The sequence below is a fragment of the Equus asinus genome, chromosome 3, assembly GCF_041296235.1.
Source record: "Equus asinus isolate D_3611 breed Donkey chromosome 3, EquAss-T2T_v2, whole genome shotgun sequence".
Classification (NCBI taxonomy): Eukaryota; Metazoa; Chordata; class Mammalia; order Perissodactyla; family Equidae; genus Equus; species Equus asinus.
In genome coordinates, this window is record NC_091792.1 from 150,394,697 (window position 1) to 150,422,604 (window position 27,908).

A 27,908-nucleotide genomic window follows, 5' to 3' on the forward strand; every position below is an offset into this window, starting at 1 on the left:
CCTTAGGGCCTTCACACTGTCTCTTCCCTCTGTCTAGAATTCTGTTCCCCAAAATGTCTGCATGTCTCACTCCCTCACCTCCTTCTTTAAGACTTTGCTCAAATGGCACCCTCTCACTGAAGCCAACTCTTACCACCTGATTTAACATTGTGATCCACCTTCTCCTACCTCCTGACCCTCCCTCATTCTGCTCTATTTTTTCCTGCTCTCCGTGGTACTCATCACCCTCTAACTCACTAGATTGTTCTCATCTCTATTATGCTTTCTTTATATTGCATGTCTCCATGTGATAGACTGTGAGCTCCATGACGGCAGAGATCTTTGTCTTAGGCATTGATGTCTTCCACCACCTAGAACAGTGTCTGCCACAAAAAACTCAGGCTGGGGGCTGAGGAGTAGATTTTGGTGGGGGGAAGTGTGGTTTTGGAGGAAAAAAAACTAGGGAGAAATTATGGAATATGAGAAGATTATAAGAGAAAGAGGAAAGAGAGGATTTAAAGAAATCTTCCTGAAGTCTATGGGTCCCTGTTGGAGTGTTTGGGAAATACAAATAAAAGATTTGAGTTGTTTTAATTTTGCATAGTCTAGAGTATTTAAAATATTTTAAATATTTTTTGTACAGAGAGAACATGCACATTCATAAAGTTAAAAAAACAGAGTATGTAATAAAAAGTAAACCTTCTCTCTTTCCTCCCAGTCTTCTAGACATCCAGTTTCCCACTCTAGAGGCAACCGCTGGTGCTAGTTTCTTGTGTATCCTCCTTCCCCATGTTGGCATGCTGTATGCAGCTTTCTGCACCTTGCTTTTTCACTTTGGTGATCTTTCCATATCAGTACATATGGAGCTGCCTCATTCTTTTTTAGTGGCTATAGAGTATCCATTGTACAAATGAGTTGTATTTAACCAGTCTCTTATTCGTGGATGTTTGGGATATTTCATTCTTGTGCTATTATAAACAATACTTCAATGAATACCCATATATACATATGGAGATATATACATACACACACACGCACATATATGTTCTCTGCACATGTTTTATGAAATGAGCAACATATAGCTTTTTTTTTGTTTTTTCCCTTTGTCTGTGTATTTAAAAAATATCTTTATCATGAAAACATTTTTTGAGGTTCAATTTATTGTGTTTAAAAGGCCTTCCTCCCTTCAAGATAATAAAAGGAATCATCCCACTTTTCTTTCAGTTCTTTCATTGTTTCATTTCTTCACACTAGAAATTTGACCCATTAGAATTTAATTTTGATAAAAAGTGTGAGATAGAGATTCAACTTTATATTTTCAACGCCTCATATTGAATAATTCGTGCCTCACCCCTTGTCCCTGGTTTGCAATGAATTTGGTTATTTTGGCTGGGATGGAACTATGTGGGTCATGGTTTTATAAACATTAAGATATTTTTTCACAGCTTTATTGAGATTTAATTTATGCAGCATAAAATTGGCCATTTAAAAATATACAACTCAGTGTACACCATAATCTAATTTTAGAACATTTTCAAAACTACAAAAAGAAACCTCTTACACATTAGCAGTCACTCCCCATACAAAACACTTTGAAGGATCGCATGGAATTGTGCAAATTTATGCAGAACGTGTGCTAAAAGGCATTTTTTCCACCGTAGTGCTCCTTTAGAGTCAGAAAATCAAAGTTCTGGACATACTGTTAATCTTGCACAGATTGGTCCTGGATGTTAATTGTAAATGGCCATCTAGCCAATTCTTCTCTAAGGATTACAAAGTAATAGGTTTTTAGTTTTTAAAACACTTATTACAAAATTTACTTTGTGATGCAGTAGATTTCAGAGCCTTCATGTTAATGTATATTTTGAGTCTGTAAGGCACGAGTGTATTATATACTGTTTCATAATTTTTTTTTAATCACAGAACATTTATTTTTGCTAAACTAGCCATGGAAAACACTTGGAAAAATACTGAATAATTCAGTGCAAAGAATGAACTTCTAGAAAATATGTCCACACATCAAGATTTCTTTGTAAATAGCATGTTTTTTCTTTATTTTCAAAGTAAAATAAACCCCTTCATATATGGTCAACTAATATTTGACAAGGGAGCTAAGAATACTCAGTGGGTAAAGGATAGTCTCTTCAGTAAATGGTGTTGGGAAAACTGTATATTCACAGGTAAAAGAATTAGATTGGAGCCCCATCTTATACCACTCAAAAAATAAAACACGAAATGGATTAAAGACTTAAGTGTAAGAGCTGGAACCATTAAATCTCTAGAAGAAAACATAGGGAAAATGCTCCTTGACATTGGTCTTGGCAACAACTTTTTGGATACAACACAAAAGCGCAAACAACAAAAGCAAAGTAAACAAGTGGGACTACATCAAACTAAAAAGCTTCTACACAGCAAAGAAAACAATCAACAAAATGAAAAGGTAACTTATGAAATGGGAGAAAATATTTACAAACTGTATATCTGATAAGGGGTCAATATCCAAAATATATAAAGATCTGAACAGACATTTTCCAAAGAAGACATACAAATGACCATCAGGTATATGAAAAGGTGCTCAGCATCACTAATTGTCAGGGAAATGCAAGTCAAAACCACAATGAGATACCACCTCACACCTACTGGAATGGCTATTATCAAAAAGACAAGAAATAACCAGTGTTGGTGAGGGTGTGGAGAAAAGGGAACCCCGTGCACTGTTGGTGGCAACGTAAATTTATACAGTGGCTATGGAAAACAGTACGGGGTTCCCTCAAGGAATTAAAAATAGGACTATTATATGATCCAGCAATCCCACTTCTGAATATACATCCAAAGGAAAGAAAATCGTTACCTCAAGGAGACACCTGCACTCCTGTGCTCATTGCAACATTATGCACAATAGCAAAGACATGGAAGCAATCCAAGTGTCCATTGACAGACGAATGAATGAAGAAAATGCGGTATATATATATATATATATACACGTATATATATATATACAGTGGAATATTATTCCACCATAAAAAGGAAAGAAATTCTGCCATTGGTGACAACATAGATGAACCCTGAGGGCACTATGCTAAGTGAAATAAGTCAGACAGAGAAAGACAAATCTCACTCATACGTGGAATCTAAAATGTTTAACTCATAGCGATAGAGTAGAATGGCAGTTACCAGAGGCTGGAGGGTGGGGGAAATGGGGAGATGTTGGTCAAAGGATATAAATGACCAGTTATAAGATGAATAAATTTTGGGGATCTAATGTACAGCATGGTGTCTATAATTAACAATGCTATATTAAATACTCGAAACCTGATCTTAAATGTTCTCACTATGCACACAAAAAAGACAGTTACGTGAGGTGGTGGACGTGTTAACCAATCTTACTGTGGTTATCATTTTGCAATACATATGTGTATCAAAGTTTCACATTGTACATCTTAAACTTACACAATGCTATGTGTCAATTATATCTCAATAAAGGTGTAAAAAATTAAAAATATAGTTAGTAGAAATGTAAAATGATGTAGCTGCTGTGAAAAACAGTATGATGATTCCTCAAAAAATTTAATATAGAACTACCATATGATCCAGCAATTCCACTTCTGAGTATATACTCAAAAGAGGTAAAGGCATGGACTCAATCAGATTTTTGTACACTTATGTTCCTAGCAGCATCACTCACAGGTGCCAAAAGGTGGAATCAACCCAAGTGTCCATCAACAGATGAATGGGTAAACAAAATATGGCATATACATACAATAGAATATTGTTCAACCTTAAAAAGGGAGGAAATTTTGACACATACTGCAACGTGGATGAATCTTAAAGACTCTGTGCCAAGTGAAGTAAGCCAGTTACAAAAGGACAAATACTGTATGATTCTACAATATGATATATCCAGAACAGTCAAAATTTTAGAGACAGAAAATACAGTGGTGGTTGTCAGGGGCTAGTGGGGGGAAAGAATGAGGATGTGGTGTTTAATGTATGTAGAGTTTCATTGGGGAAGGTGCAAAAGTTCTGGAGATGGATGGTGGTGTGATGGGTGTACAACAATGTGAATGTACAAATGTCACACAACTGTATACTTAAAAATGGTAAATTTTATGTTAAGTATGTTTTATCACAATAAGAAAAGTTAAATAAGAAAATAAAAAATGAATTGGGATGGAGGGAGCATGCCAGTATTCTTATTACTGTGCTAAGTGTTTTAAAGATGTCTTTACTTAATCCCCACACCACTTTTATGAAGTAGGTGCTATTATCCTCACTTTACAGATAAGAAAATTGAGACTCTGATGGCTCAAGTTCACACAGCCATAGAAATGGCACAGGCAGAATCTGAAGTGAGTTCTTGAGTTTTCCCATACGTCATGTAAGGGAAACTGTAACATTACTTCATTACAAAGGGCTGGACTTGATTATTAATTCAAGTTGAATATGTGTTTTGCCTGGAAATCATTAGGAAGAGGATAGGTAACCAGGGCAGCCAAAACGAGACAAATCCTTGGCCTGCAGAGGAGGAGATTTCGCAATAGCTGGCTTTGTCCTTCTCTAACTGCACTGGGAGTGGCACCGTGAGCAAGACAGGATGGGGACCTTAGGTGTTCACATCCCATTCCTTCTGTTTTATGCTTCCTCGGCTCTGCCTCTGGGGCTCCAATTATCCTCCTCAGAACCGCTTCTCCTGTTGGCCATGAAATATCTTCCCTTCTCCTATCACTACTCACCCTGCAAGACAACACACCCGTATTGTGTTGTAGCTGTTTACTCGCTTTTTCTCCACCAAAATATCAACTGTGTCCACAACATTTAGGACAAAGACTGAGCCTGCAGTAGAGGCCCAACAAAGGTTGAACAGAGAAAAATGTTTATTCATCGATATTTGTTTTTACCAACATATAAAGCTTTGGCTGCTTTATGTAAAGTGCTATGATGGCATAACAGTAACAAATACTGACGTTTGTCGAACATTTTATAGTCTACAGCAATGTTAAGTCCATATCATCCTCCTAAAGACCCTTTTGTGGCAGGTTGGACAGGGAACCAATGTCCAGAGAAGCTAGGTAACTTGTCTATGGCCACAAAGCGAGCGTCAGATCAGAGATTTGAACCCAGATCTTCAGTTTCATGGATTCTTCTTACAGAGCTGTCTGTTTAACAAACTCAGAAGCTCCCGTAATGAAACGGGCCATTGCATCTACATTTGCCAAAGTGCTAAAAAAAGAGTAAACACCATACCTTGCTCTGGGTTGGTGGGTTGCTCCAGGATTCTAAATCCACAAGAGACTGAGGATCTTTCATGAGAGCTCAGCGAAAAACTTGCTTTGGTACCAGACAGAAAAACCGATCCAAGTTCTCAGAGGTTTCCAAATAGTTGTGCTAAAAATAATTTTCTCCTTTAGTCCCAAAGAGCCAGAGGCCCTGGAAGTCATTCATCGGGTGAGGCTCAATCAGGGGCGGGTCAAAATCACAGTTTTGTTTGAGATAAACCTTAAGTGCCTGCTTTCTTTGTTAAGTTGAGAGGCACCTCCATCTCTGTGTGTCGTGCCCTCTTTTTCAGATTTGTTTACTTAATTTTTCCCCTCTTCATTTGTTTTCCACTGAGTGGATGTTTTGGGAAAGAAATTACTCACTGAATGGAAATTAGTTGTTAACTTAGAGAAAGGAATCATTTCCTATTTGAGAATTTTTAAGGTAGAATCTTCAGATTCCGGACATTGGGTGGTGTCTCATGGAATAACAAAAAAGGTGTCCCCATTGGTAAGTATATCTGGAAAATGGCCCCTCATCCTACATGCTGCCAGACAAAGGAGGGTTCTGAGTACTGCACTGATGCTTTCTTTGTTCTCTGCTGAATGGATAAATGATTGGGTATTTTTAGTAGACTAATACATCTTTGTTGCTGTAGAGATCTGATCATAACAATTCAAGAGGCAGAATGGTTCTCCAAACCTTGTGACGACTCATCCTCGATGCAATCAATTTCTTTGTTTCCTTCTGATATGCATGACTTATATCTCCTTAGCAACAGCAATATATAATTCATGATGTCATTTATGGAAATCATGCTTTTATCTTGCTTTCCCCACCATTCTTCTCAAGCAATTGAGAGTGCTAAGTGGAAGAAATATTTCCAAAGTTAGGGAAGTGGACCCTGATCACATATTTGACCAAGAAAATTGGTGGGTCCCCATTCCGATAAGCTTTAGCTTCCCTTAGCTATCCACCCTCCCATCTGGAGGAAATGATCTTTTGAATTTGTTGGCCAACAAAACCGAAATGTCATCATAGGGTAGCACAGACAATGCCTTGAGCATAGAAGCAAGGCACAGTTTTTTGCTAAATTAAAGTAGGATCTTAATCAGATAGAGTCTCTGGGTTTGTTTTCTGATCCTTGAAATAAAATGGTAATCCTTGGTTATTTCTAGGTTTTCGCATAGTTCTTAATATTCTCTAACAAAGTGCTTATGCCTGATGAGATGAAATTTAAAAAAATGACATCAACCACTTTTATACATTTCTACACTTGTGTGCAGGTGGAGATACAAGTTACCTCGAAGGAGATATTTTGTTGCTATTGAGAGAAGTCACTCAAGTGACTCTTTCAGGGCTGTACATAAAATGAGGCACTTGGTAGTGGCTTGGTGAAGGTTTTCCTCCAGGGACCCTTGACTATAGAGCAATTGAGATTATTTGCTTAAAGCATCCAGGGCCTTGTGGGAAGGAAGGAACCAAGGATCCAGCTCCTTCTCTCCATGATGAAAATTTAGGGAACTTAGTTATGGACTACAGGGCTGGCCTGGTCCAAAGCCTGCTGTGAAGAGAGGACACTGTAGACCACAGAATGGAATTGTCCAGGAGGTAAGTGAGAGTCTGGGCCAAAAGGCCTAAAGGGTTTTGGGATGACTGGTTTTGGTACACTTTATGAATGAGGATGAGTTTGTCTGCTTTCAGTCTTTATGTCACAGCAGATATCCTTTGGGGGGCAGTGGTTGGACACATGATGGTGAATTAAAAGGGTCATTGTTTTGAAGCTTAGTAAGGGGGCAACACTGGCCAAGCCAGGACTTCCTATACAAATGGGCAAGCATCTCCTGGACTGTGTACAACTATTGTTCAACAGTGTCACCATTTAGTGGCAGCTAAAGCAACGGGGAGAGTGGACAATCCAAGGTTTTGCTTTTCACTTTCTACCTGGGTTGAAAGTAGGAAAGACCCCTTTTGAACCAAGCAAGCCCTTAGAATTCTTAGATCATTCATAAAGGGGAGGATTTAGATCTTGAGTAGTCTTCCTGCTAATAAAAGCAAATGAGATCCTAACCAGTAATTGAGAGAAAAAAATGGCATGACTGTATTTGAACTTGAACCCACAAGGCGGGTCACTGAGGCTCAATGCTTTCGTTAGTTCACTCCTAAGGTAACATCACAGAGCAACCCTCTGTCATGTGTGAGACAGCCTTGACCATTTGACTTAAAGGAATCTCCCCATGCTCCACATTGAAGTCTTTGAAAAGGCTGAACTAGAATCCCAGTCCTTACAAGCTTAATTTCAGGTGTGCCAGCCTTTGGATATGTTCATTTATTTATATACAAGTGATGACTTCTTCTTAATGGGCTTTTCTCATTCTCTTCCTTGGAATAGCACAATCTCTGTCAACGAGCTTAGAAATGGAGTTTGCTGACCTCCAAAAGAGATAGAGGTATACTTATTTTTTCTGCCTTAACTTGGCCAAGCGTTGATACAATTTATGGGTATCATATTTGCTTTTTCTGTGTCATTCACAACCTCCTTAATTTCCCTTTAATGTTTGATGATAAGGTTTCTTGTATTATTAAGGTACCGTGGTATTTTTTCTGTCCTGCAATACTTGATTTTTTTCTGTGTTCTTTTTCATCTCGGATAACTTATTATAATCTATTTCTTTCTGGATTTATTATTCTTCACAGAGAGAACAAACCTTTCAAAGTGTTTCCTTGAGCATTCATACCTCAGCTGTTCCTAAAGCTTGTTAGTGCCTATTTCATTCAGTTATTTTCACACTTATTTTAGAGACAGTGATGAAAAATGGTCGTAGAAAAAATATTCTGAAAGGAGAATTAGCTTAGAGTAAAAAATCCAATTCCATTTTTACCTGCCACTCACACCAAGCCCAAGGTTTTATTCTGTCTTTCCAAGGAAGGTAATGTTTTCCTCTCAGCTTGTGCTTTTGTTTCCCTGTAGCCTTAACTCACTTTTCAAATGAATTCAGTTCAATCTAGACCAATCCAATCAATATTCACAGAGCATCCAACAATGTGCTAGTAAATCAGCTCTCAAAAAAAGGTTTGGATTTGTAGCTTTGTCAATTTCCTTGGTGTAAATACTCCCATTGTGGCCAATTTCAAGCCACCAACCTCACCTTCGATGAATGCAAAGTTGGGAGGGTATGTGCAGAATTGGCTCTTCTAGGGGGTCTAAGCTGACAGCACACTGCTGGTAATATGTATAAGCCATTTTGCTAGATAGTAGAATTATTTACAAATGAAGATTCTAGCCGATATATAATGAGCACTTATGTGCTAAGTTATTATCTTACATCATTACCTCCTTTAATCCTCTCCATAACCTCCGTGGTGAGCAATTTTATCATCCTCCTTTTATAGACGAGGAATTTAGGCAGTCCGATCCACAACTGGCCCACCTAACCACTGTATCATGCACCTCCCTAGGGTGTTGCTAACTTTACAAGAGCAGGTTCCTGCATCCAAACAGCTTGCAGACAGGTGGAATGCGTAGCTGACTCCTCCTCCTCTTCCCCATTGCTCTGGGTTCTGTCAGGAATCTAATCTCCTCTTTCTGGCCTCAGTGTCTTCCGTATATCATCTCCTCTGGCTTGCAACTCCCTGCTAGCCAGGTCCTTCCCATACCTCTTTCTTCGTGTGTTCACATTTGGCCTCTGTATGCATCGGTTTCTCCAGAAAGTCTCCCTGATGCTCTCAACCAGGTGTAGCCTTATCTTCCCTCAAACTCTCCTAGCACATTGCTTGGACCTCTCTCCTGCATCTTAGCTCACTCATTCTCAACTAGGTCTATTGAATCAGCATACCAGTGGATTAGGTCTAGGCATTTATATTTTTCAAAAGCCCTATGAGTAATTCTGATGGGTAGCCAGGCTTTGGGAATCTTTGCCGTATCTATTCTTGCTGAAATGATGCCCCATTTGTTAGTCCTTCCAAAACAATTTTAGTGATACAAATCTGGTTTTCTCCTGCTTTCATCCTGTTCTTTTATTCATTATGTCATCACATATTTATTGAGCTATTACTATATGCTAGATGCTGAATGCTTGATCTTATATCAATGAAGGGCAAATATAGAGCTCTTATAGAGGAAAAGTCCAGTGGGGAAGACAGATATTCATCAAATAATAATGGATCCATGTTTAACAGGATGTTAATTGAAACCTCCCATCATCTTGGACCTTCAGTTGGGACCCATTAGAGAATAATGGGCAATCAGTGCCCACACATCCATTTAATATTTTCTAAAAACCAGCTGGATCTGACACTGACCATTGTTCACTTTCAAGTCACATGAGAGAAAACCAGAAGTTCAAAAAGGATTAATGGTTGAAGAGAACCATCAAGATAGAGAGCTATTAGCTGATAAGGGAGTGCTGAGGCTATCACCCTTCCCTCGCTATGAGGGAAGGAAGGGAGGAATGACTAGTAGGAATGGCAAGCCAAGTGGCAAGGACCCTAAGAGATCACTGATAGTATTAGAGGTGTCTGCAAGAAAGAAGCTGTTTATCTTGTTCTCTAGTTGGATGTTAACTGAGCTGAAACTGAAAGCCTTTCAGCGTGGGATCAGAGAAATGTGATAAACAAGTCATGGAGGAGCTTGATTTCACCCCTGGAGTTTGACATCTTACGTGATCATAGAAACTAGAGAATTCTCAAGACAGAAGACTGTCTGGGGAAGAGAGAGCAGTGAAGGGGTAGCTATTGGAGAGACAAGGACATATGAGTTTCCTAAGAGGCAGGTGGTACTGAGGATGGCAGCTGGGATTGGCCATCTAGATGGCACCTCTTGAACCCGGAAGGAATCCTCCTAGAATAAGGAAGCCAGTAAGAAGCAGTTGAGTTTACATCTCTGAGTACAGAAGTTGAGGCTGGTATGGAAGCAACGCAAGGCATCAGCCAAGGAGTGAACCGCATACATCAGGGAACTGTACAGTGTGGAGGCCCCTCAGAAAGCCTCTGACGACCCTGGGAATGTGTTCAACCAGAGAAAGCCAGCATTTGAAGACCCGGGGTACACCTGTGTGTGCCAGGAGAGAATCAGGCAAGCAGCGTCTGTTAAGTAAAATTACTTTGGCCATGTTTTTCTAATTCTCCTACCCTCTGATCTGACTCTAGACACACCCAAAGTGGAAGGAGGGGTAGGAGATGGGGGAGGAGTGGAAAAGCATAGCATATCCTGAGCTGAAGCCATGGAAAGGAAACAAGCTTTGTTTTGGATGTGAAATTGAAGTTTTGATTTTTTAATATCTGAAAATGAGTCACAATTGACTAATGAGATTGTTCGTGTAACTGAAAGTGATCAGAAAGCTAAGGAATTTGCCTGAGATGTCATGAAAGGGCAGGGAAGAAAGAGCCAACAGAATCTGACTAGAAGAAGTGACGAGAGAAAAATGAAGTTGTTTCTTATTTATATCATATTAAGGACAGATAAGAACATTTGATAAATTCAGTAAAGTCTGGAGAGTGTTCTGAAGGAAATGTAAAGGGCAACCTAGTTGAGACTATGGGTCAGGGAGGGCTTGCCTAAAGAAATGACATCTGACCTGAAATATGAAACAGGAATAGGCAAAGTGCCCTGTGCAAAGGCCCTGAGGTAGAAGACGATGATTTTGAAAGAAGGGCATTGAAAGGAGCAAAGCACTGCATGTGCCTAGAAGGAGGATGTGTGTGGACCAGGCAGGGATCTGCTGGCCATGGAAGGTTCTGGTATTTATCCTGGGGGTGGTAGGAGCCCTGAAGGGCTGTGGGCAGAGTTTTAGGGGTCAAACTGTCAACTCTCCCTCAACTCCCTTTTGGTTACGATAATGAGGATGATATAAATGGAAGTGATGTCTGTCACCACTTTCCTAGCTTTTCAAGGTGAGGTCAACAAGAGACTCAATCTGGTTTCTGAACTGAATCTGCTTTCATTGTAGGAAAAGATATGAATTCTTGTGAGAAAAGTAGTTTGCATATTTTAAAAAAGGCAATTCACCCACTCACTGAATGAACAAATGTCATCGATCCCTACCATGTGCCAAGTACTGCCCCAGGTCCTGGAGATAAGGAGTTCAAAGGGGGTGACAGGGTCCAGATGTGCACGGAGCTCACGCTCCAGTGGCAATTTCATGTCGTTAGGGAAGGAAGCAGCCTCAGAGGGCATCAGCCTGCTTTCCCCATTTTGTGGATGAGAAAATGGATTCTGTAAGGAGAAGTGACTTGCCCAAAGGTCACTTTTATATACGATGCTAAAATCAGAACTCAGGTCCCCTGTATTATTTCTAAGACTCTCTCACCAAGACCTGATTCCTAATTTCACATGGAGGAGACGCTGCAGTATTTCTCATATGCACAAATACCCATTATTGTGGACAATTGAGAGTTGACAATATAGTATTATCCCAGATCATAATACTTGATCCTCACACCTATGTCCAAAACAGCACTTCTGGAATTTTAAATCATAAGGAATTTTCTAAAAATTGCAGAATTTCAGGGGCCAGCCCATGGCTTAATTGTTAAATTTGTGCACTCTGCTTCAGCGGCCTGGGGATTTGCACATTCGGAGCCTGGGCACAGACCTAGCACTGCTCGTCAAGCCATGCTGTGGTGGCGACTCACATAAAATAGAGGAAGATTGGCAACAGATGTTAGCTCAGGGCCAATCTTCCTCAGCAAAAAAACAAATCACAAAATTTCAAACATATACAAGAGTAGAGATCAAATGGACAATGAGTTCCCGTGTCCCTACCATGCAGCTCAACGGTTACCCAAGGGGAATACTGTTTCATGGACACCCCATTCACTCATCCTCCCTTTCCCCCCACCCCTGCATTTTGTATGTTTTGAAGCAAATTCCTCACGTCGTATCATTTATTCCAAAACTATTTTGGGAAAACCGAGAAATTTTTATCATCTTGGATAAAAAAATAAGAGAGTGATTGACAACATGCAGCTCCATTTGCCCTTGAGGCCTTTTAACCAAAAATAAGCATACTTTAGATAAGTCAAAAATGTCTTAAAAGCACTTTACCCACAGATTGCTATATTGTGTACTAAAAGTTTTGAAATGTAATTTTATGAGGCTGTCAAGATTCTTCAGTGGGATTTTCAGAATGCAAGGGGAGCTCTCCGATGACTTGTTACAGAAATTCCGAGAAGACCCAGGCTCATTATGTGCCTGTCTGTGGGTCTGTGTGTTCTCTGAAAAAAGACCGTGCGGAGCTGGTCTGCAGTTCCACAACACGTCAAGAATGGGCGATGCTGGTGCCAGGTGTTCCACTTTCTGGCTTTGACTAACAAACCTGTCATACCATCCTACGATTGTTTAGGAAACACCAGAGAACTGGTGCTGTCTTTAAAATGTTAAGTAATCCTAGAATCTTGGAAAGCGGAGGCTAACAGGATGATATGAGATGGCTTGGGAGCTTAAGAGTCGACAGGCACAGGATGGAGCCTGTCAGCCCTGGAGCAGATCTCAGCAAGGCTGGGCATGGCTGCCTCCATCCCCACTGGAGTACAGACAGAAAAGAGAGGCAAAGTGGGAACCTGCACAGAGCGACAACCAGGACGACAGACCATAGCAGCAAAACATCTGCTGTGTTTGCTTCACCACCTCCATGCCTCTGGACTGTGCTGACTTCAATTTGCACACTTTCCTGAAAACTAGTTGGCATAAGAGAGACACTATATCTTTGTTTTTGTGTGTTCTTTTTTTTTTTAAAAAATTGAGATATAATTGACATATAACATTATATTAGTTTCAGATGTTCAACAAAATGATTCTATATATATATATATATATATATATATATATATATATAGTGAAATGATCACCACAGTAAGTTTAGTTAACATCCAGCACCACACATAGTTACAAATTGTTTCTTTTCCTAGCGATGAGATCTTTAAAGATTTACTCTCTTAGGAACTTTCAAATATACAATATAATATTATTAACCACAGTCACCATGCTGTACATTATATCTACAGGGTTTATTTATTTTATAACTGGAAATTTGTACCTTTTGATCAACTTCATCAATTTCGCCCACCCCCAATTCCCCATTGCTGGCAATCACTAATCTGATCTCTGTATCTATGAGTTTGTTTTTTGTTCTTGGATTTTTTAGAATCTACATATAAGTGAGATCATACGTTGTCTTTCTCTGTCTGATTTATTTTACCTAGCCTAATGCCCTCAAAATCCATACATGTTGTTGCAAATGGCAGGATTTCCTTCTTTTTTATAGCTGAATAATATCCCATTGTATATGTATCTGTACATATATGTACACCACATTCTCTTTATCCATTCGTCCATCGATGGACACTTAGGTTGTTTCTGAGATGCCATATGTTTGAATGATGGAAAATAAAAAATAGTTATGGCAAGAGTTTGTTATGGCAAGAGTTTATTATGGCAAGGCAGTGTCCGAAGTACTTTATATGGATTTCTTGTTTATTCTTTGCCACGAGCCCGTGAGGTAGCTGCTATGACTTTCCCGGGAGGGTAGGGACAGGTTGGCAGTGCTGGTAAGGTGTAGAGCAAGACTTCAGACTCTCCCCTTCCCAAGTGGTCACCTTACCCGTGAGGGTAAAATCCAAGGACTATTTTTAATTTCGGCTCAGGAGTCTGTCTTCATGACATTTAGCAGCAACGAGAATAGGAAACTTCAGTGTGCTATTTGGAAGTTTAGCATTGGATGGACCAGGAATAATGTTAGACGAGAATGCCTTTTCCCTGCTCCTTTGGTCTTCAGGAGGAGGCATTCTCCTAAGCACACCACTCCTTTGTTTATTCTACCCAAGGGAAGCTGGGATGGATGAATTTGGAACATTGAGAAGAACAACTGGACATATTCAGCTCGGTTGACTGGGGATGAAAGTCTGCCCAATTTCAGGGAGTCTGGGTTATGAAGCCCCTTTGCCATCACACTGGAGCAATATATATATTTTTAAAGGTGTAATTTACAAGGAGTAAAATTCACCCTTTTTATGTGTTCAGTTTGATGAGTTTTGACCACTGTATATGGTTGTGTAGCCATCACAGAATAGAGACACCGAGCACTTCCATTCCCTCCGAAATGTCTCCTCATGCCCCTTCGTAGTCAAAACTCTCCCCTACTCCAGCCACTGGCAACACTGACCATATAATTTTTCTGTCCCCATAATTTTCCCTTTTCTAGAATGTCATATAAATGGAATCATACAATATGTGAACTTTTGAGTTGGTCTTTCACTGAGCATAATGCTTTTGAGGACCATTCATATTCCTTTCATTACTGAGCAATATTCCATTGTACACAGTACTCCACTTTATTTTTCCATGTACTGACCGATGGACATCATTTGGTCTCCAGTTTTTGGCTGTTCTGAATTAAAGCTCCAATAAACATTGATGCACGGATCTTTGTGTGGACATCTGTTTCCATTTCTTTTGGGTAAATAGGAGAGGGATTGCTGGCAGATGTGCTAAGTGTATATTTAACCTCATAGGAAATGCCAACTCTTTTCCAAAGAGGCTATGCCGTTTTGCATTTTCAGAAGCAATGTATGCAAGTTCTAGCTGCTCCACATCCTCACCAGCACTTGGTATTGTTAATTTTACTTTCAAATTTTAGCCATTCTAATTGGTGTTGCCATTGTGTTGTGGTTTTAATTTGCACTGCCCTAAGGATGTTGAGCATCTCTTCATGTGCTTATTTGCCATCCACATATTTTATTTGTTGAAGAATCAGTTTCAGTTCAAACCCTGTGTTCATTTTGGGTTATTTATCTGCTTATTTCTGGTTGTTAAGAATTTATGTCTTCTAGATATATATCAGATGTTTGTTTTGCAAATATTCTCCAGTATGTGATTTGACTTTTTATTTTATTAATCACGTGTTTTGAAGAGAAGCATTTAATTTTCATCAAGTCCCATTTAGTACATTTTTCCTTTATAGTTAGTGTTTTTGTCTCCTATCTAAGAAATCTTTGCCAAACCCGAGGTCACAAATATTTCTCACTAGAAATTTTATAGTTTTAGGCTTTACGTTTAGGTCTGTGATCCCTTTTCATTTTTGTATACAGGGTGAGGTTAGTTCCAAGGTTTGATCTTTTGCATAGTGAGAGACTGAATATTCCAACAGACAATGGCCAGACCATATTTACAACAGACTTTGACCTACAACCTGAAGCAACCTACCCAGGAAACCAACCTACCCAGGAAACTACCATAATCACCCCAGGGAGCCAGCCTGCTAGAAGTTAGACTTGTAGGAAGTAAGACTGCTATCTATAGTAACAATCCAGGAATCCAAACAATAACCCCTATAACAATTGGCCCCAAATAGCCAGGACTTGATTAATAACTGACAGCCTCCCTAATGTTTGTCCCCACTTCTGACTTAGGGGCAACCAAGAAATCCAAATATGCACTCTGACCAATCAAATAGCGTGCCCTCCTCCAGCTTTCCTATCACAGCTGCCTCCAATCAAGACCTACTTGAAACCTTCCCTCCTTTTCACAATAAAGCTTTCTTACTCCTGGGTGCCTACCTTTGAACCTCTGCCGAAATGCAAGGGATGGTGGCTGACTCCCTTGCTACAGCAAACCCTGAATCAATAGCCTTTTCTTGTTCTCATTTGGTTGGTCTTCATTTATTTCCACAATATGAATGCCAACAATCCTTTGTTTTATTTCTCAATTTGCATAAAGCTCTGGCAGGGAATAGGAGTACTGTTTACCGGGGCCTCCAATAAATGTAGGGAAGCCAACCTCTACTTTTAAGGGCTTTGCAGTCTGTACATGAGTTACACCTGATACAGACTCAGGAAGAAGAATGTATACCTTCCAATGAGCTCCTTTGGGGCAAGAACCCTGTCTCATTCATTTTTGCGTCATCTACATGTAACCAAGGCCCAGAATCTGCAAATGCTCAATATATGCTGGTTGATTTAATGACTAATTCTAATTAGATGCCAAAATAAGAGCAAGAAAAGTAGTCTCCAATGCTGATTTGGTTCTGGAGGCAACCACTGATGGGTGTGTATCAACAGCCAAGCAAATAACTCTCCAGCTTTCCTACAGCAACCACTCAGTTTAGGCCTCGATGTCTCTCACCTGATCTCTTGCGCCATCCTCATAACTACTCTCTCCATTCTTGCAGTCTTTTGCCTTCGAGTCCAACCTCTAGTCTGCTGCTAAAGTGAACCCAAACAATGGGCATTTGATAAGTGAATATTGGCTAAATTAATGAATAATATCACTCTTCTATTTAAAAGTATTCCAATAATTAAATTCACTCTGTAATTTTAAGACCCAAATAAAAAAATAAATCTACAGTGACAAAGAATACATGGTAAACAAACGTGTGTTGAATATCTAGTATTTTTCAAGCACTTGAGGAATAAATAAATATTAATTGAACTTAGACCTTATTCATGGGTAGTTTCCATGTTAAAGTGTTGATTAAAGCTAGATGTCTGATTTGAAAGCATTTTGAGTATTTGAATTTTGAACTGGATTCTAAAAGCATAAAAACATTCACAATAATGATGAAAATCATACTAATGTTGATAACAAAGAAGAGAGCTCACTGGTATTTAACGCACTGTCCCAGCACCTAATATTTATTTTATCTTCCTAACAGTTGCAGGAGGTGGGTGTGCCGCGTCCTGAGCTCCATGAGGATGAGGAGCAAGGACTTGTTAGTTACTAGAGCGGTGCATGGATCATAAGCGGCTCTCGACAAATAACTGCTGAATGAATATTATTATTCCCATTGCATATCTATATAAACTTTTTTTTTTTAGGAGGGTAAGGAAGTTGCCCCAAGTCACATAGGTGGTAATTGTTGGAACAAAGGTGTGAAGAGTTTGGTTTCAAGCAGAATGTTCTAAGATTTCTCACAATAATTGCTTCTCCTAAAATGTCTGGCTAGACTGTGGATTGGACATGAGGAGTGAAGAAATCCTGCGGGGATTTTACCTGGTGGGCTGATGTGAGACAAAGCAAAGAGGAAGGAGGGGGGCCTCTGAGGTCAGCAAGTTAACTGTGGTTTCAGAACGGCACATTTGGGGGATATCCTTTGTCCTGGGAGCAGTTCTCCCGGGGAACTCAGTCTCCTCATCTTGCTAGGAGAAGAAACAGGAAGCTCCTGGCAGCCAGGTAACAATAGCCTCCAATTTGTTAAGAATAATAACGAATTAGCTCAAAGGCATCCATTTGGCAGAACCTGGCCAGGGGGAAAATACAAGAGAACATCATAGCCGATGTGAATGGGAAGAGGGATTATGGGCTAGTACGTGGGATAGCATTGGTTGGAATGGTGAGACCCATCTTGCTCTTGGATTCCCAGAGCACCTTGGAGGCCAAAAACATCTGGTCTCCCTTCCAGGTGGCTACATAGGACTACTCTTTCTCTGCTGGGCAGGTGTGGTCACTGAGATGCACATATCTGGTCTCCCAGGACATTAGCCAGTGGGCTAGCACAAGGGTCCTATCTGAAGGGGTGCAGCTGGCAGCCCAGAGAAAGTTCTTCAAGGAGCTAATAGTGAACACCGTTTATCGGGACTCCTAATTTGAAGGCAGCAAATAATAGCATCCATTTATTAAGCACCTCTTATATGCTAGCCACAGTGAGTTCTGACCACTTAGTAAAGTAGATATTATCTTCTTATCACAGATGTGGAAACTGAGGATCCCCAGTGAGAGAATTTGCCAAGATCACACAACTATTAAGTGATAGATTTGACATTCAAAGTCAAATTTGTCTGTCTCTAAAACCAAACCCTTAGTTTAAAATGAGGACAGTGATAGTGCTAAGCTCCTATGTTTGTTGTAAAGGTTAATTGCAATGACCCATAGAAAACGAGTCACATGTTGCCTAGCACATAGCAGGTGCTCAACAAACGTCAGCTGGGTTACTAGTGCTGTCACTGTCGCCACTGTCCTGACTTCTGCAGCTTTGGCTGCTGTTCTTTGAGGAACTGATGGATGCATCCTCTGTCCCGTGCTCTCTGAGCTCAGCTTGTTTGCACCTGAAATCCCTTCAGAGGCCCATCCTTGGTTGCAGGGATGCCAAAGGCAACATGGCCGTTCAGTGATGCAAACCTCTCTATCCTGAGGATTTTGAGACTGTCTGTGTGACAGATTTAGGCATAAAAGCAGTAATAATAATAATAATACTCATAGCTTACATTTATTGAAAACCCATAAGCCCACTTCTTTTCAGGCATCTCAGGTCTATTCAAACTGTCTGGGGTTTCTAAACGTTTACCCAGATAATGGAAGACTCTTGTTCTCTGCTTTGCTTCTTGTTGAAAAGACGTGAGGCACTCTGGGGAGGGGATGGGTGGACATGAGCCAAGTTCAGAGTCAAGAGCTACAATGGACCCAACAAAGGCAAAGATTTAACAGCAGGTGGTACCTCTTGCACACACATCCCCTTCCAGTCAAAACAACATTCTTGCCGACTCCATCCCAGCGGAGAGAGAGCTGGGAAATCCAAGAGTGACTCACAGTGTGCCTGGGAAGAAAGCTGAACATAGCAATTTTAGCAAAAAAGGACAAAAGTAGTGGAATGTTACCACAATCTAAATTAGCAGGAGTCTCCACATCTTCTCCCTTCCCGCTGACATTTCTTTGTGTCAGCTGGCAGAGTAAGACAGCTGGCTTTGAGGGTCAAAGTCATTATTGCCCAGCCATGTGACTTTGGGCAATTTGCATGACCTCTCAGAACCATAGGGTTTCTCTTCCATAAATCAAAAATTTAAAAATGCTCAAACCAAGTAAGATTGTTGTGAAGATTCATAAAGTAATGCATCTCACTGGCTGACATTTGTGCTACTCAAGAAACATTGGTTTCTGTTGGTTGAGAGAGAAACAACTCTAAGTCAGAGACATCCTTTTTTCTTTTTGTTTTTTAAAAAATAAGGTTTAAAATTTACCTTCTTGCTGGGGCTAGGAAATGCGTGTTTTTGGTGGCATTCCTTCTGGGCTCTAGATCTGTGTTTTCAGAATAATTTCATCTACATGGTTAGAGAAACTCTCTCTGAGGAAATGACTTCTTGAGACTTGAAGGATGACTGAGAGGCATCCTGGAAAATAAGTATGAGGGTGTGGTTTCCAGCAGAGCTAACAGCTTGAGTAAAAACCTGGCGCTGAGAGAGAACAGAATGCCTTGGGGAAAGTGAGAGAAAGCTGGTGAGGAGGCTGGAGTGGAAGAATGTGAGGAGAGATGCTGAGAGATGAGGGCGAAGGCTGGGGAGAGGCCGACTGTAGGGGAGGTGAAAGTCTGTTGTGGATCTTGGACTTTATCTGAAAGTCAATAAGAAGCAAGGGAAGGGTAAGCTCTGGAGCGACAAGACCGTACATACATTTTGAAAAAGATCTCTTGGACTGCCATGTCCAGAAGGGTTGGAGGAAGGCGAGAGTGAAAGGCTATGGTGGATCACACCCTTGGGCAAGGGGGGGTGAGAAAACCACACAAGCACTGACCAGGATTCTAATACAACCAGTAGCAGGTTTGGTTTGTTTCTTTTTTTCTTTGTTTTTTTGGCAGGGTGTGTGTGTGTGTGTAATTTCCTTCTAATATTTTTTCCTACTCATAGTCTACAAATTTTTTCATCGAAATATATTTGTTCTTTTTTACCTCAAAATTTTTTTCTATGCCCTATAGGCTGAGTATAATTGTCACATAGAATTATTCATATTTTATTTAGATTTAAAGAATTTGTACAAGAGGAGAAGTAGAAAAATAAAAGTTAAATAATCTTATAGTTCTATCTCTCAGGTAACCACGGTTTCCATTTTAATTTTTTTTTTTTTTTGTGCTGTGTGTGGGTGTGTCTGAGCGCATAGATCTTTTGTTCAAAGATATATATTACCCATCTACTATTGCTGTTTGCTTTTTCTTTCTCTCTCTTTTAAAAATTGAAATATATTTGACACATAACATTGTGTAAATTTAAGGTGTACAACGTGTTGATTTGATACATTTGTATATTGCAATATGATTGCCACCATAGTGATAGCACCTTCTCACATCACATAATTATCATTTCTTTTTTATGGTGGGAATAGTTAAGATCTAGTCTCTTAGCAAGTTTGCTGATTATAACACAATATTGTTGTCTATATTCACTGTACTGTGTATTCGATCTCCAGGACTTATTTACTACTAGTTGCAAGTTTGTACCCTTAAACAACATCTCCCCATTTCCCCCACCCTCCAGCCCCTGGTAATGACCATTCTACTCTCTGTTTTTATGAGTTTGGCGTTTTTAGATTTCATGTATGAACGATATCATTCAGCATTTGTATTTCTCTGTCTGATTTATCTTACTTAGTACAATGTCCTTAAGGTCCATTCATGTTGTTGCAAATGGTACAATTTCCTCCTTTCTCATGGCTAAATAATGTTCCATTATATATACCACATCTTCTCTATTCATTCAACCATTGATGGACATGTAGGTTGCTTTCATATGTTGACTATTGTAAATATAATAAACATGCATATGCAGATATCTCTTTGATATACTGTTTTCATTTCCTTTGGATATATACCCAGAAGTGGGATTGGGACCATGAGCTTTCTTTTTCTTTAACCTAATATTATATCACAAGCATTTCTCCTCTATTATTCTTTGGAACCATTAATGGCCAAACAATATCCATCAAGTTGTTCTACCATAATTTATTTAATCTTCTTCTCCCTATTATTGGACAATTAAGCTGTTTCCATTCTTTTTTTATTATAAATGAGATTACATTGAAAATTTTTGTGCATAAGCCTTTGTCTCTATTTAGGATTATTTCTTTAGGATAGATTCCCAGAAATAGAATTACTGGGTCAAAAGATTTGAATGTTTTATGTCTCTCTGGGTACAAGCTGCCAAACTGCTTTCCAAAAGGCTGTGTGAATTTACACTGCCTCATCTCTGTATGAAAACAAAATCCAGGGGAATGTAAGCTCCTTAACAGTCAGGCACTGTTAGTCCCTGGACACAGACAGAGGCACAGAATCTCCGATTTGGAAGCAACTTTAAAGGTCAGCAAAGCTGACCTCCACTGCTGTTGTGTTTTGTGGAGAGAACATGGAAGTTTGTTCCACAGCAGTATTGACAATTGTACTGTCTCTTGGTTGAGTGGCTCCAAATTCCCTACCCAACCTCAGCCAAGGGGTTAAGTCCTGGTCATGTGTGATTTCACAGAGTTAGTACCCTGCCAGGCACACAGTAAGTGCTCCACCTGCCTTGGCAGACTGGATATAGGTGATGACACACATTGCCTGGGTTAAAGTTATCTCATTGTCTCCTGGTAGACATCTTTGGCAGGACACCAGAGACGGTTGTGTGTTGGGACAGAATAGTCGCCCCCTGTAATGGCTGGGGCTCAAGGGTACCAGAGGCCCTTAGCGCTCGGGGCTCCTCTTCCATCCAGTCTTAAAGAGCTTTCCAGGGGCCCGTGCTCAGAGAGCAGAATCACATGACTAGGGAGGAGTCATGTGACCAGGGAGGTACAATCCATTTCTAACTCTTCCACACCCAAGGTGTGAGGCCTCCTAGCCCTCCCCTCAAGACTCTATACTGACCCAGACCTACAGGTGACCTTTACCCTGGTCATTTGCTGTAGTCTGGCCTTCCTTTGCCCTTCAGTCTCTCTAAAACTTACCACTTTTTTAGTTCCAGCTGAAAGCTAACTAACTCTACCAGCTCCAGGCAGTTTATTCATTCCACTGACATTTATTCAGCATCCCTCTGTACTGGCCACTGGCCACACGCTGAGGTCCAGAGTTAGGCAAGTCCATTCTAGTCCTCATACACACTTCATTCTCTTGGAGAGCCATGATTTTGCATCTTTCTCTCTTTTTCTCCACCTAGTTCAACCCCATACTCATTAAAAAACAATCCTCATTAATCTTCACCTCTGTGCCCAGGCTTTGGTTCACAGTGATGAGCAGACTTGATGAGGCCTCTGAGTCTGCTGTGGGTAAGGGAGCTGGACAGCAGTCAGGACCTTCACTGAGTGCTGCTCCGGGCTCAGCAATCTGCCGAGGGCTTCACACACATCGACCCGCTTCATCTTCTTCCAACCATAGAAGATAGTTAATATTATTATTATTTTCATTTTATACATCGAAAAACTGAGGCACAAGAGGTGAGTAGCTTGCTTCAGACCACACAATTATAGACTTTTAACTGCTATATTTACTACTTTTCAGTAAGCAACAACATACACTGAAGACAGCAACTGCTACAAAGAAAAAGAAGAGAGATCGCTGATAGAGATTAAAATGGGGGACCTACTTTAGTTCGTGGGGTCAGGGAAGGCCCCTCTAAGGAAGGGACATTTAAGGGGATTCTTGAGGATGACTCAGCCAGGTGAAGACAGGAGAGGAGCCCTCTAGGAAGGGAGAACAGCATGTGTGATGGGCCTGGGGCAGGAGAGGGTTTCAGGAATTCTAGAAAATGAAAGGACAGTGGATTGGACCTTATAGACAAGGTGGTCTGGTCTACAACAGAGGATGTGAGAGAAATAGGTGAGGTCAAATCATTTCAGGGATTGAAGACTTTGGATTTTATCTTAAGAGCAATGAGAGCCATCAAGCAGGGAGAACCATAATCTATTATGCTTAAAAGGATTCTCCGGTTTCTGTGTGGAGAATGAATTCGAGAGGGGTGGGGAGAAGAGATGGGTAATCATTTGGAAGTCTGGTGTAGCCAAGCCAGCAAAAGATGATCTTGATTGGTCACTCTGGTGGCAGGAGATAAAGAGAGAAACGGAGAGATTTTGAACATATTTTTGTTTAAGTTCTGATGGATCACACATAGCGTCCCGTGGGAAGCCCCTTCTGCACTCATCCACACCAGCTAACTCCGGTGCACCTTCTCTCTGCTCGCATACTACCCCACCCTATTACTAAACCGGCGGCAAACTCCATTTTATCTCGCCTGCTTCCTCTCTGGACTGTGGGCTCTCTATTGTGTATTGTTTTGCTTGCTGCTGTATCCCTACCACTAAAATAATGCTTGCCACATAGTAGGTGCTTGAAAAACATTTAAAAAATTTGTTGAATTTGTCACTTACTGTGTGTCAGTCATTAGACAAAGTTTTATGTGCATCATCTTGTGTGCTATGCTCAGCACCCCTATATGAGGTGGTTACTATTTCACCCTGGTTTTACAGGTGAGAAAACAAAGGCATAAAGAGGCTAATTACCTTTACACACTCATTTTACTGAAGTGCTAGAGCTGTGGCTCAAATCCAGGTCTGTTGTTAGCAAAGACCGTGTGCCAGAGCATCCAGCTACACTTCCTGCCTGCACCTCCCACCTGGCTTGTGCATTAGGGGATCAGTGTCCTTAGATCATCACCGAATTAGAAATCCTGGCACAATGCAGCAGGCAGCAACCTGGTGTGCATGGAACTCAACTGAGCTTAATCAGACAGTATAGACATACAACCAATTATTGGTCAGCCATAAAAAGGAACGGAGTACTGATACCTGTTACAACATGGATGAACCTCAAAAGCATTATTCTAAGTGAAGGAAGCCAGACATGAAAGGCCACTTGTTGTAGGAACCCATTTGTATGAAATATCCAGAATAGGTAAATCCATAGAGACAGAAAGTAGATTGGTGGTTGTCAAGGGTGGAGGTGGGAGTGAGGAATGGGCAGTGACTGCTTCATGGGTACAGGGTTTTTTCTTTTGGGGTGATGAAAATGTTTTGGAACTTGATACAAGTGGTGGCTGTACAACATTGTTAATGTGCAAAATGTCGCCGAATTGTTTATTTTAAGATGGTGAATTGTTGTTAGTGAAGTTTCGTCTCGATAAAAAATAATGCATGGGATTGAAATATACTAGCTTCAGCCTGGATGGTTAACTGAGGAGCAAGGAAAGGATCAAAATAGAGCTTTAGCTAAACTGTAATTTTTCATTTCTTTAAAAGATCTGAAGCAAATAAAAAAAGTCTACCATTACTTGGGTTCTTGTTGGACATTCTTTCATATAGAGAAATGAAGCTAAGACGAAACAGTGCAATAGCTGAGCACGAGGGCAGAGTAGGCCAAATGTCAGCTTAACTCTCTTTCTACTGAAGCCTCTGACTTTAACGTAAAAGGAGGGACTTTGAAGTCATGAGACTCAGATGCGGTGTGTTGGGGCCACAGCTCCTATCTTAGGATAAATGTAATGTCAACGTGAGATCTAACACACTGCAGAAATCAGCTTCCCATAGTTAGCCCCTCCTCCCTCAGATGGAAGAGAAGCTGTCAGAGACACCAGGACACGTTGGGACGGAGGGCTGAGTCTGCCCAATAGAGGCGGATTTGGATGTTGTGGTAAGAGCTGGTGCCTCTACTGGCTAGCTGTCCAGGCTGGTAGAGAGGGTTATGGGTGATTTGTATTTTTTACTTTCATTTCTATTGTGTTTTCCAAGTTTTCTGTGAGATGCAATAAGCATTTTCCTTTTGGTTTAAAAAAAGTCAACAAATGCTACATAAAAATGAAACAGACTCACTCTACCCACCTAATGGACAAATCCTGTATAAATGAAAAGAATGTCCTTTTTCTCAAAGAAAGAAAACGTTGATTATATAAGAGATTATTTGTGGATATTTATCTCAGTATATTTTCTCTTCCCCCTCTCTCTCTTTTTTTCTTTTTTGGTTCTTTAATGTAAATTTTAGCTCCTTCTCTTCCTGGTGCCAGATTTAAACATTTGGTCAAAGTCCCAAATTCTCCTCTTCTACACCTCCTCATTGAGGAATTTGACAACAAAGAGTCTTAGATTTTAGACATCTGGGACTGGCGAAGGTTTTGGATTTGTTCTGTGAAAAGATGTATTTGTACAGTTGAGCAAGTGTAAAGCAAATGCTTTCAGCGTAGCTATTAATCTTAGTGCCCCAAGTGATGCAAGGGTACTCTCACTCATGTTTTATGATGTTTGGTTTCACAAAAATATGTTTGGTTTCAAGGCATTGGACCCTGTTCTCTATTAACTGGGAACGAATTTGGAGTATGGAAGGCATCTTGAATTTTTTCCCAAACCTAGTTTGTTTTTTAATCATCAACTGGAACTCTGTGATGGTTATGACTAACACATTTTGTGAGTTCATGAAAACATTTATTTTAATAGAAAAAAAAGTCAATAGAACAGTACTAAAACCAGAATGCCCAACACCATGTTTTGCCAAAAGACTCTGATTGAATGGTTTTAGGGAGAGATTTAGATGGCTGTTGCTGCTTATCACGCTGAGAAGAAATGGAGGCATCTCTGTTTAGGTCACATATTGTAAAAGGTACTGGAGGAAAAACAAACAGATTTTCTAGAAGAGGCGGGGAACTGATTTATAATAGTTGGGATGCAGGCGGAGTTCTCTGTGGATCACACCAGAGTTGAGGCTAATAATGTGTCCAGTGGCATAAAATTTGTTTGTGCCCTTAAGAGCCACGTTAGAACATTCTTTAGTTTCAATCAAGCTTCAGGAGTATGAGATGGCATGGGGCAATGTTTATGTTATAATGTTTAGTGAAAAAGTCCGAACACAGAAACGTGTGCATATGATTTTGTAAGAAGAAAAATAAAAAGAAAGAAAAAGCACCGTACATTAAAAAAACAAAAACCAGAGATAAATATAACAAAGTTTCTCGTTTTTCTTTTATAATCATTGAACAATTTTTGTTCCTCTCTATCTTTCTCTATTTCTGAAATTCTTAATGATTATGCACTAGTTTTACAATTAAAGACATTTATTTATTTGACACATTTATTCATTCATTGGGCAGATTTCAATCACTAAGGTTAGAAATTAAAGATGATTAAGCCACTTATGTGCTGTGAAGAAGTTTAAAGTATGCTAGGGGAGAGAGGAAATAGATAAGAAATGAACAGGGGCCAGCCTGGTGGCGCAGTGGTTAAGTGCGCATGTTCAGCTTCCTGGCGGCCCGGGATTCGCTGGTTCAGATCCCTGTTGTGGACATGGCACCGCTTGGCACACCATGCTGTGGTAGGCATCCCACATACAAAGTAGAGGAAGATGAGCACGGATGTTAGCTCAGGCCCAGGCTTCCTCAGAAAAAAGAGGAGGACCGGCAGTAGTTAGCTCAGGGCTAATCTTCCTCAAAAAAAAAAAAAAAAAAAAAAAAAAGAAATGAACAGTTGCCACCAGTGATGTATATTTGAGGTCAAAGTGTGAATCAAAAAGGCAACAGTCATTGCACTTACATGCAGAGTCAAAATTTAAAAATACTTAAATGCACATTGTCATAATGACAATGTCCTGTATGCATGAAAGAATACTGTCTCTCTGAGTCCAGGTCATTCTGTCTAGTTCTGTGTGTCTCAGAAGATGGGACCTGAACACTGAGATGATCATTCTTGAAAAGGGCTGAATGGGGAGCACGTGAATGTTAGGGTTGGGGCTTTGCAACTTGGCAACATGAGAAATGTAACGAATCAGTGTCTCTGAATCCCTGTCTCCATCTACAGAGGCTGTGACTTCCTGATGGGTCTCTTGAATTCTATGATATCGACAGAAGGGTGCAGTTACCTGTCTCCCTTGGAATCTGTATTTTACATGGATAATCTTCCACTTTAATTGTAACTATAACTGAAGCATATCCCTTTTAGCAGTAAGTAGAGCAATAAAGAGCTCAACAATTGGTTAGAAATCAAGTTTCAAAAAGAGAACACAGGCTCTGGATTAATTCTCAAGGGGTTTTCCAAAGAGATAGTGTGTTAACTTGGACTTGGAATTGCTTATTTTGGCTGTTGAGAAGTCTTGTTGGGGTGTTGGTTAATTTTTAGCATCCCATCCATGTTGTAAGGGGTGGAGTTTGCTCACATTGGTTCTCTCCGGGTCAAAGGAGCATGATTCATTTATTCCACAAACATTTATTTAGTGTCTACTATGTGCCTGGCCTGTTCTCGGAGCTGGGGTGATGGTAGTCAGCAACAGACAAGATCCTTACCTTTCTGGAGAGATAGATATTAAACACTTAGACAAACAAATAAATAAGTAAATTAGTGATAAAATGCTGTGACGGGGCTGGAGATGGAGGAGTCGTATGCAGAGGGCTGCCTCCTGTTATTGTAAATCCCCAGTGCTGGTGCTGTTCATCTTGCTCAATTTTGGCATCAGTTGTCTGGGCAGGGTGGACAGGACCGGAGCTTTGGGGTCAGCTCACCTGGGTCTTAATCACAGGCCTGATGCCCACCAGTGATGCTAGCCGTGTGACCTCTGGAGAATTACATAACTAATCTGAGCCTCTGTTTTCTGATCTCTGTTTTGGGGACAAGGATGCTCCCTGTCTGGGTTGTGATGATGAATTAAGGTAAGTGAAGCATGTGGATCATATTAGGTGCTTGAAAACCGAGAGGGGTTGATAATGTGTTTTTTTTTTGTGCTCTCTCTGTCTCCTAGTGCTGGTTCTGTTGGGATTGCTGGAATGCTAAATCTAAGAGTTTTTCTCTCATATCATCTCCTGAAAAGTAGCTCTGCAAGTACACTTGTGACTTTTCGCGTTGTCTTTTATCTTTATTTACTTCCCAGATGTGGTAAACTGAGTAACAGTCACCCAGAGATGTCCACGTCCTGACCCCTAGCACTTGTGAATATGTTACTTTACATGGCAGAGGGGCTTTGCAAATGTGATTAAGTTAG

General features: G+C 40.3%; 1 protein-coding gene and 1 long non-coding RNA gene across 5 annotated transcripts in view; one reads left to right on the forward strand and one right to left on the reverse strand.

Annotated features, from left to right (window-relative positions):
• C1QTNF7 (C1q and TNF related 7) overlaps window positions 1-27,908 on the reverse strand; it is a 101,700-nt gene that overhangs the window by 11,939 nt on the left and 61,853 nt on the right. The window contains exon 1 of one of the 4 annotated variants that reach the window (XM_014851818.3): window positions 5,224-5,531. The exons of the other annotated variants lie outside the window; for them this stretch is intronic. The gene's annotated coding sequence lies outside the window, so the exon portion shown is untranslated. Of the gene's footprint in view, window positions 1-5,223; window positions 5,532-27,908 lie in introns of those variants that run through there. 4 annotated transcript variants of the gene reach the window in all.
• Window positions 19,498-27,908, forward strand: part of LOC123284788 (uncharacterized) — an 88,583-nt gene continuing 80,172 nt past the window's right edge. Inside the window, exon 1 of the long non-coding RNA XR_006526150.2 lies at window positions 19,498-19,758. This is a non-coding gene — a long non-coding RNA (uncharacterized lncRNA). The remainder of the gene's footprint in view (window positions 19,759-27,908) is intronic.